General features: G+C 30.0%; 1 pseudogene; it reads right to left on the bottom strand.

The window, feature by feature from the left end:
- Positions 1–1,152: 1,152 nt before the first annotated feature.
- On the bottom strand, positions 1,153–3,066 carry LOC145938826 (uncharacterized; annotated as a pseudogene).
- Between the last annotated feature and the right edge of the window lie 6,566 nt (positions 3,067–9,632).

Raw genomic sequence — 9,632 nt, 5'->3', positions numbered from 1 at the left:
AGCTTCGTTTTCCTTATTCAGGTTTAATTCACATCTTATTTGGTCAATATCATTTTCTATGTCAATAGTCTGATCAGATTGATCACAATCGTTCTTTCGATTTCTTTTAACTTTCTCCTTATCTGACGATGAAGTAGTCATATATTTTTTAGGCCGTACGATTTGACGAGAAGGATGACCTAAGCTATAAATAAAAATTTTCGTTATTTTAATTAAACGTTATTATTCTAAATAGCTAAATAATTATTATATATACATATGTATATAGTTTTACCGTTTTGATTGTCCTGTTCGTATTCAATGCGAAGTTAGTACGGCCAAGTTGTCGACGTTTAATAATATTTTTTCTCCCAGCTTCCATTCTGATAATAATATTTTAATAAATCAAATAAAAAAGAAATATTTTAATATATATTAATATATATATATTATACTAATAACTAAACATTAATATAATATATAGTCATATAAACAACTCAAGAAAGTACATAGAATTCATTACAGAAATAAAGCACTGTACATCAAACACATTTTTCCTACACATAAAAATATAATATTTATTGTTAGATCCTGCGTACAATAGAGAAAATATTAGGAATAGGAATAAATATTAAGCATTAGGCCTGTTACACAATGCAAAAGTACAAGTAATAGGAACAGAGAATGGAAAATATTTACCAATAGAGAGAGGAACAGATAGCAATATACAGTGTCCCAGACCTACCGTATTATAATCTGTAAATAGCAGATTCCTGGGATCATTTGGAGACATTTTTTTCCTCAGTGAAAATGTCGAAGCACTAATCTTTTCAATAATTTACGAGTTATAAGCGATTGAAAATAAAAGGTTTTTCGCAAACTAAGCCTTGTGGAAATAAAATATTAACAAAACACATTCGTTAATTAATTTCAAGTAGAGTACTTTAATAGAATTTTAATTTAAAACTTACAAAGATACATGATGGCAAAAAATTGGGAACATGCATTCCATATTTATTTCTATAATAGTTCCTAATATTTTCTCTGTGCTCATGCAACAAACCGTAAAGAAATACCTATACATAACACGTACAAATACATCATGTTAAAAAATAGAAGAAGACGGAAATATAAAAAACATAATAAATATTGTGATTATATGTAATATTATGATTAGAGTAGAATTAAAACAATATATTTTCCAACAATAGGCTCATTATTCTCAATAATACTGCAATCTGAACTCTCATCATTGTTAACTGTCCAGCATGGCATGAAATAACATTTGGCCTTAATTTCATGAATAGATACAACACTGAAATTGTTATTCAATACGGACCATTTAAATATACCGATTAATGAAGAGGGGATACTGACATCATAAAAATCTTCGACAATTTCAAATTTTTTAATTATTAAATGATGTAAATTTTCTACTTCAATAATATTATATATAATGCATATTGACGAATCACGAAGAACACAACATCTATCACTTAAAGAATCAACATTTATAAAAATGCTCTTACTTCGCAGCTTTTTATATTGAAAAGTATGCACTGAAAGTTTCAAAGGCAGAGGACCTTTATTATGTTTTCCAAAAAATTTAATTGTATCTAAATCTGTCACAGGTTTAATTTTTTCTCGGTTTTCTTTTTCTGCTTGTCTATAAAAAAATTATTGTAGAGGTCGATGAGGTTTTCTATAATATTTTCTAAAAAACGATATATTATTTTCGTAAGGAAAAGCTGAGAAGGAATCAAGAGGACCTAGCCATTCAACATCTTGTGCTAAGTGTAGCAACGCATGAACATTATACGAGAGAAAAGTATGTTTATAAAATTGAGGACATTTTTGTACAAATTTATGAAGAGCAAGTTTTGCAAAAAGCAACGATGTTTGCGAAATTGATGGACAACATAGTGCACGAATTGCCGCATGCAAAAGTAAAAAATGAATATAACCTTGTTCTTCCATAATACCTTGTAAAACTATTGGTCCAATATACAAAATAAATTGACGACCTTCAGTTGCTTTATAATCTTTATAATCAGCTAGCGATCTTGGTTTTCTTGCGAATTCTCGTGGACAATACTGTGCAAGATGTTGAAGTCTTTTTGAAATCAAATTTTGGTTTCGACCAGACAATTTCATTTTTTTTCCATACTTTCCAGTAATCCATGCAGTCAATAACTTTTTAACAACACCTATACAAATTAAATGCATATATTCAACAGGTACTTGGGAAACCATACCCATTGATAAACGACTTACTGGAGTCGGTCCTTTATGATGATCTTCATCAATGAGCTGAGCATATTCATCATCTGTTCGTAATTGATGATTTGTGCCCATAAAGACCATTTGGTTCTCACATCGAATACCAGTAACTTTGCATTTGGAACACGGATTACTGGAAATATGTCCAAAATGATTCAATATCCAAGAACGTGCAGGTGTATCTGCAATGAAGGCTCGTAATATCACTGGAATATGTTTTTGACGAAATAAAATACCGTTTCTAACAACTTGAAGAACGTCATCAATGAACTGATGAAGAAAAAGATCAATGCTATATGGTTTTTTTGGTCCTTTATAAATTCCTACAATTTCAGGTTTAGAATTAGTGATGTTAGCTATGGAACATTGAATCGGCCAGATTTGCATATTACCTGACTTGTTCAATCTAGCACCGTCAGTACTCCAATCTACTTTAAGTATATGTGGAATTAAGTTCGATGGTGTTTTTTGCATAATTTTAATAAGAGCTTTCACAAATCCTATATGTAAATATTCTCCAGGATCAACTTTAGATATATTAGGACCTTTACGCGGAGTATTTAATAATGTTCGAGAATCTTTTGGGAGATACGAGAGATATGATAATGATCGTAACGTCCTTAAAATTATATTCCCTTGTGTAAGATTCCCTTGTGTATGTGTAAGATTTCCTTGTATAAAAGATTCTGCAAGAGATTTTTGAAATGTATCGAAACTATTTACTTTTGCATTTGAATTGCAATCACTTTCATTAGTAGATAAAATGTCTCTTTTTGGTAGATAAAAATTACAATTATCGACATTCATTGGACCACAAGAAGAAACGTTACATTGTTCATTGACAACAGAAGAAAGTTCACTATACTGTTCACTGATATCAGATCTTTCATTGATGAAAGAATCATGCGATACTGGATTTTTAGTAATACAATGGTCAATCACAGTATCTATCAGTACATTATTTGTGTTATTATCCCTTTGATTATTCTGACGCAACAAGTTTAATATGCGTATACGTTGACGTGGTAATAACTTAAACAACGGTTTCCGCCCACGTGAGATTTTAACATTTCGAATTTTAAAGGGATTCATTTTAACAATGTTAAAATTTAAACATGCACATTTGAATAATTATAAAATAAACTTACGTAACTTATATTGCTGCTTCTTTCAAAAAATATCACAGATTTTGCTATAAACTTGTGTATATATATAATACTTTTTAAAAATCTGCTGAATGTTCTGCTACTATCTGTAATACACAACAAGAGAACGAGAATAATTAGCAAAGAGTAATTTCCATTTATAAAATGTGAAGTACGATCTAATAATTGATATCTATTATAATATGTAACATTAAACGAATAAGAGAAAAATAAATGTAAATAAAATAAGAGATAAATATACAAACTGTCATATGCGATAGCAAAGTCACATAAATAATAATGAGAAACACACTTATGAATATATAATAAACTTTAAAATGCTTATGAAAGAGTTCATTTAACTAAATGTGCTATATAAAATTCAAACACTTAGGAAATTATAAAACTTTGAATATATAGTTTTAGCGAAAATAATGAATACTTAAAAATAATTTAATAAATTGTAATGGGAGAAAGGAAGGAGTAAGAAAGCGGCTTACCTTAATTACAGTATAGTATTGTTGCTCTTTCCAAAAAATGTTAAAGATTTCGCTATAAACTTGTGTACATATATATACTTTTTAAAAATCTGCTGAATGTTCTGCTACTATCTGTAATCAACAAGAAAACGAGAATAATTAGCAAAGAGTAATTTCCATTTATAAAATGTGAGGTACGATCTAATAATTTATATCTATTATAATATGTAACATTAAACGAATAAGAAAAATAAATGTAAATAAATAAGAATGATAAATATACAAACAATGTGATAGCAAAATCACATAAATATTTACAAGAAATACACTTATTATATTAGCATGTAATAAACTATAAAATACTTATGAAAGAATTTACTTAACTAATTCTGCAATGTAAAACTGAAACACTTGGGAGATTATAAAACTTTGAATATATATTAGGGAAAATAATGAATAATCAAAAAAATAATTTAATAAATTGTAATGGGAGAAAGGGGAGGATAAAAACCGATTTACCTTACAGTATATTGTTGCCTATTCTCAGAAAACACGTGTGCTCACTGTAAAGTAAATGCCTTTTCTTCCGATTTAATTGCGTAGAAATAGCCGAAGCCGAAAACAATAGGTGTGGTTTAGAAACCGTGTGAAAAAGGAGCACTCGCAGATACGCGAGTCTTCAAGTCCTGAATCTGTCCGTGTTCGTACAAATTCTTTGACCGTATGTTTGAACCTGAAGACTAATTTGATACAAAAGATACTTTTTTGGGAAAAGATAGCCAAGAGAAATTGATTCTGTACACTTTTAGCGGGAACACACACACATTTCTTCACAAAATATACTATCACGTTATCCAAAATGGCTAAATGCTGCTGTAACAGTGATGCCAGAATGGACACGCTGGACACAGGAAATCGTGTAGCGTTGCGCATGCGCATGACGTTTGACGTCATAGTGACGTACAATCATGGTATAAGTACAAATGGCTGCATTCGCTTTGACGCTTTCAATAACGCTAATAAGCATTTTCTTGTCTTCGTTGCACATCGAATATTAAACGAAGACAGAAGATATATATATATATTTATTTAAACTTAAAATTTCTTTTAAATTAATAAAATAATTTGCATGTTAAATTAAAAATAAATATTTTATTTAAATATTAAGTCTCGAGAGTGTGTATATATACATATACATTTTTTTTATTGATAAAAAGCCTAACATATAACACAATTTTATAGTGTTTAGGCATTGTCGATAACTATAGTTATGATTAAAAAATTTTATTTTGGTTAAGAAAATATTGCGACAACGAATGAAAATATATATATTTATGTATTTTTTGCCATCATGTTGCCATCATGATGCTTTAAGCAACACAACATACCAACAGTTGCTGTCATGTTGCTGATAACATAACATATTAGTATTGCTAATCGTTTGCTTTCGAAATTTCGTTAACTGATTGCTTTTATAAGTACTCATATTGTCGCGTTTATAACGCGTTCCACTTCGATGTTAGCAAACATATAACAAACATATGACAATATATGCACTGCATTGGTTTGTTTAATATGATTAATCAGGCTTGGTTATCTGGGGAGTAAAGTGGTAAAGCGTGGCGTGCTAGGCACTGACAGTGATGCCACATTCGAGAGGCGCTACATACTAAAGTTCGGAACACACATGACATTTGTTGTATTGTACATATGACAAACTTTTTAAACGCATTGATTGGTTATAAAATAGAGATTCAAGAATTCTCTATATTGCAGCTAATCAATGCGCTTAAAAAGTTTGTCGTACGACAATTGTAATGTCATGTGTTCCGGGCTTTAATATGTTACGCGTAACGAGTTTGGTATCATTGGCCTAGTTTACATCGAGCACTTGATACGCGTATCAAATAATACATTTGAGCTGATCAGTCAATAACTGAACCAACTTACTAGTTATTTATTATTATTTGATACGCGTATCAAGTGCTTGATGTAAACTAGGCCATTGAGCATGTCAATGGTAAGATGATAACACGAAGTTATTGCGAATCTATCTTCGCTTGAAGAAGTGGTGTCGTCTTTCCTCGCCATCTTAGTGCGTAAGAAATATATTTTTTTGAAAATCGTTCAGATTCAGATTTAGATTTACCCAACCCGCTGGTGGCCGAAAGTCATACCTGCGACTGGGTCACAACAGATTAAGAAGAAGAAGAAGTGGTGTGGCAGCTGATGAAGAAGCTATTAAAAAAAAGAACTGAAAATATTCCAAAATAGAGGTAGAAAAAAATTATTATTTTGCATATGTAAGGTTACAATATACGGACATAATATACAGGGTTCTATTTTAATTGCTCCAAAGAAATATATCACAAAATATGGAAAATACGAAGAAACGTTTCAGATAAAAGTTGTAAGATATCAAGAAGAATGTCTTATGGTAAGCACTTTTGTTAAAGTAGAATAGTCGAAAAATGAATAATTTGATTTATGAAATATCTTGTAATCTTCAAGAATTTTTTGCATAGACTAAAATAAATCAATTGGTGTAAAGAAAACATTCTCTTATTATTATAAAAAAGTATGCAGTTGAACATTGCAAAGTGCACTTTCCTTTTTAATAAGAGTTGTTTTCTTTTCATTATTAAGGTAAGATTTAATCATATTTTATGTCAAAAAGTGTATCAGAATGAAAATAAAATATATTGTAAATCATTCATGTCAGTTTTTGATTCGACTATTCAACTCTAATTTTCTACGTAGAATATTACGAAGAATCAATTTATGTAAGAAAAGTATCTATCTAGAATAAGACAGTACTTATCACAAAACGTTCTCTTTGATACCTTAGAAGTTTTGTCTGAAATGTTTCTCCATATCTTTCATATTTTCAAGATATTTGAGTGGAGCAATTAAAAAGACATCCTGTATACAGGGTAAGGATAAATAAAACTACGTACAAGGATAAAGAATAAGATAGACAGAGGAAAATCAGGAAAAAGAAAGCGGATGTTAAAGCAAAGAAAATATATTTTAAATTGTTCAGGTAATTATAGTATATATGTATATCTGCTATCAACTGTATCAGCAAAAGGACTGCAACTCAGTAAACACAATAAGCTAATAGCAAGATAACACCAATGTTATAATTTCCTACTTAACAATATAACTGCAATGTAATATGCCTTATACATAATATTAGTTACATTGTTGAATGGGAAATTATAACATTGATGTTACATTACTTTTGTTAGCCTGTTACTTTACTTGGAAATTTAATACAGAATCAGTTAATTTTGATTATGTTTAAGAATGTAGAAAAAATATTGAACATTTATATACATATATATATCTTATCTTCTTTTATCCTTGCACAGTTTTTTTATACATAGTATGTAATATACTTCTAAACATATCTAATAAAAATAAATAAATAATAAATACAAGTAGATAGATAGATAGATAGGTATTTATTGTTTCTCCTCAGAGTTACAAAAAAATTTTACATTTACATCTCCTCTTCCGCATCCTAGCGTCTATGCTTTACATACATACAATAAAAAAATACATTAAAACAATACAATTAAAACAATACAATTATACTCTTTAAGAGAGAGAGAGATATCGCTCGCTCGCTCGCTCGCTATTGCTTATATCGTCTACGCATACGTACGCTATTTCCCCCCTTCCCTTCCTGGACTCCCGTCTCCGTTCACAAACTTTCTCCTATCTCACATTCTCTCCTTCTTTCATCCTCTCCTTCACACTCTCCCTATTTATTAGCCTCTCCACTTCCCTCAACCATTCCTCTCCTTCCCCTTCCCCCCCAAAATTTTCTCAACTTTTTCCTGCCATGTACTTCCTACCTCCCACACCACACATTCCTCCCATAGATGTTCCCACGTCTCCGTTGCCCACTCACACACCCTACATTTCTTTCCTTCTTCTTCTTTCCAATATTCTCCCTCTCTTATCCCATCTCCTAGCCTAAACTTCGCTAGCCTCTGCCACCTACTTTCTCCCCATCCCTTTTTCAAATATCCTGGAACTCCTTCCTCTCCCTTAATCCTCTGATACCATTTGTTAGATTTCGACGCCTTTATCTTCTCCCATCTTTCTTCCCTTTGCATTCTTCTCTCCCTTTCCCATAATTCTTCTCCCTTTACACTTCCTTCTTCCCTTACTTCCTCTACCTCTTTTATATTCCAACCTCCTTTTTCCCAATAATCTTTCCTTTCCTCTTCCAATCCCTTTCTAACCCTCCCTTCCTTCGCCCTTCTTTTTATCTCTTCCCAGCATGCCCTTGCCAATTCTCCTCCTTTTCCTTCCTCTAGCCTCCTTTCATATCCCCATGCCCTTACACCGGCCCTTCCCCTCAACCTCTCTCTTTGCACTTCCTCTCTTACTAAATACCCTGCTGTACTTCTTCTCACCCCTAATATCCATCTTAAATATCTATCATGAATTCTCTCTATTTCTTCCCTTTCTTTCCATCCCCATATTTCCACTCCATAACTAATTACCGTCCACACTAATCTGTCAAATAACCAAATCCTCTTTCCAAAAACAATCTTTTGCGAATTTCCTTTTCCCAATTCCCCACACCTATCCCATTATCGCCGCTCCTTTTTTCACTCTATCTCTTATTTGCGCTTGCCTGCCGTTATATTTTATTACATATCCCAGATATTTAAACTCACCTACTTCTTCTATTTCCTTTCCTTAATAAATACAATTATATATACATTCTATTAAACATAATTAAAATTAACTGATTCTGTACTAAATTTTTTAGTAAAACAACAAGCTATAAGAAGCTAACAGTTCAATATTATAATTATAATTTTCAATAATGTAACTGTTACGTATAAGGCATGATGCATTGCAATTATATTGTTGAGTAGGAAATTACAACATTGATGTTACGTTGTAAAAATAAATAAATAATAAATACAAGTATTATACATATATAAATATATATAATTATTTGAATAATCTAAAATATATTTCTCTGCTTTTTCTTATATATATATATATATATATATATATATATATATATATATTTGTAAAAATATATTAGTTGATGAATAATTAATGTTATTGCGTTATATTATTTTGAAGTAAGAGTTTATCAATTCATTATTTTGATTCACTATTGGCTTATTAAAATATTTCCAAATGTATACATATATAAATGGTATATCAAATATAAAGAATGTGGCATTTAATTTTATTTTTATATAAACTTGGATATCTCGAAAATAAATAATTTTAGAAAATTATTAATATCTCGACATTTTCATTGGGGAAAAATCGTCTTCAAATGGTTTTAAGAACCGATTTTTAGTGATAACTCGGGATCTTGTATTAAATAAATAAATAAACGTTTTAAATAAAAGTTGTAGTCTTATTAGTAGTTTTGTAATGACATCTTGTTATATAAAATTAAATTTGGAATTAAAGCATATAAAATGTGTTATCTATATATGTGTATATATAAAGAAGTTATGTTTTAATAAATTATAGCTATTATTTTTGTGAAGTGCGTATTATTTTATAATAATAAAATAAAATTTTTATTTTTACGTTTAAGAAGATTCAAGAAAAGAAGAAAAGATCAAGAAAGAAGAAAAGAAGATCAAGAAGAGAAGAAAAGAAGATCAAGAAAAGAAGAAAAGAAGATCAAGAAAAGAAGAAAAGAAGAAAAATTTAAGAAATAATAAGACAAAGAAAAGAAGATATAAAGCTGCTG

Source organism: Prenolepis imparis, unplaced genomic scaffold (assembly GCF_030444845.1).
Source record: "Prenolepis imparis isolate NDT839.2.m4 unplaced genomic scaffold, iyPreImpa1.0 SCAF_1, whole genome shotgun sequence".
Taxonomy (NCBI): Eukaryota; Metazoa; Arthropoda; class Insecta; order Hymenoptera; family Formicidae; genus Prenolepis; species Prenolepis imparis.
The sequence above is the reverse complement of the archived record's forward strand: the minus strand, read 5'-3'. Positions and strand labels throughout refer to the sequence as shown.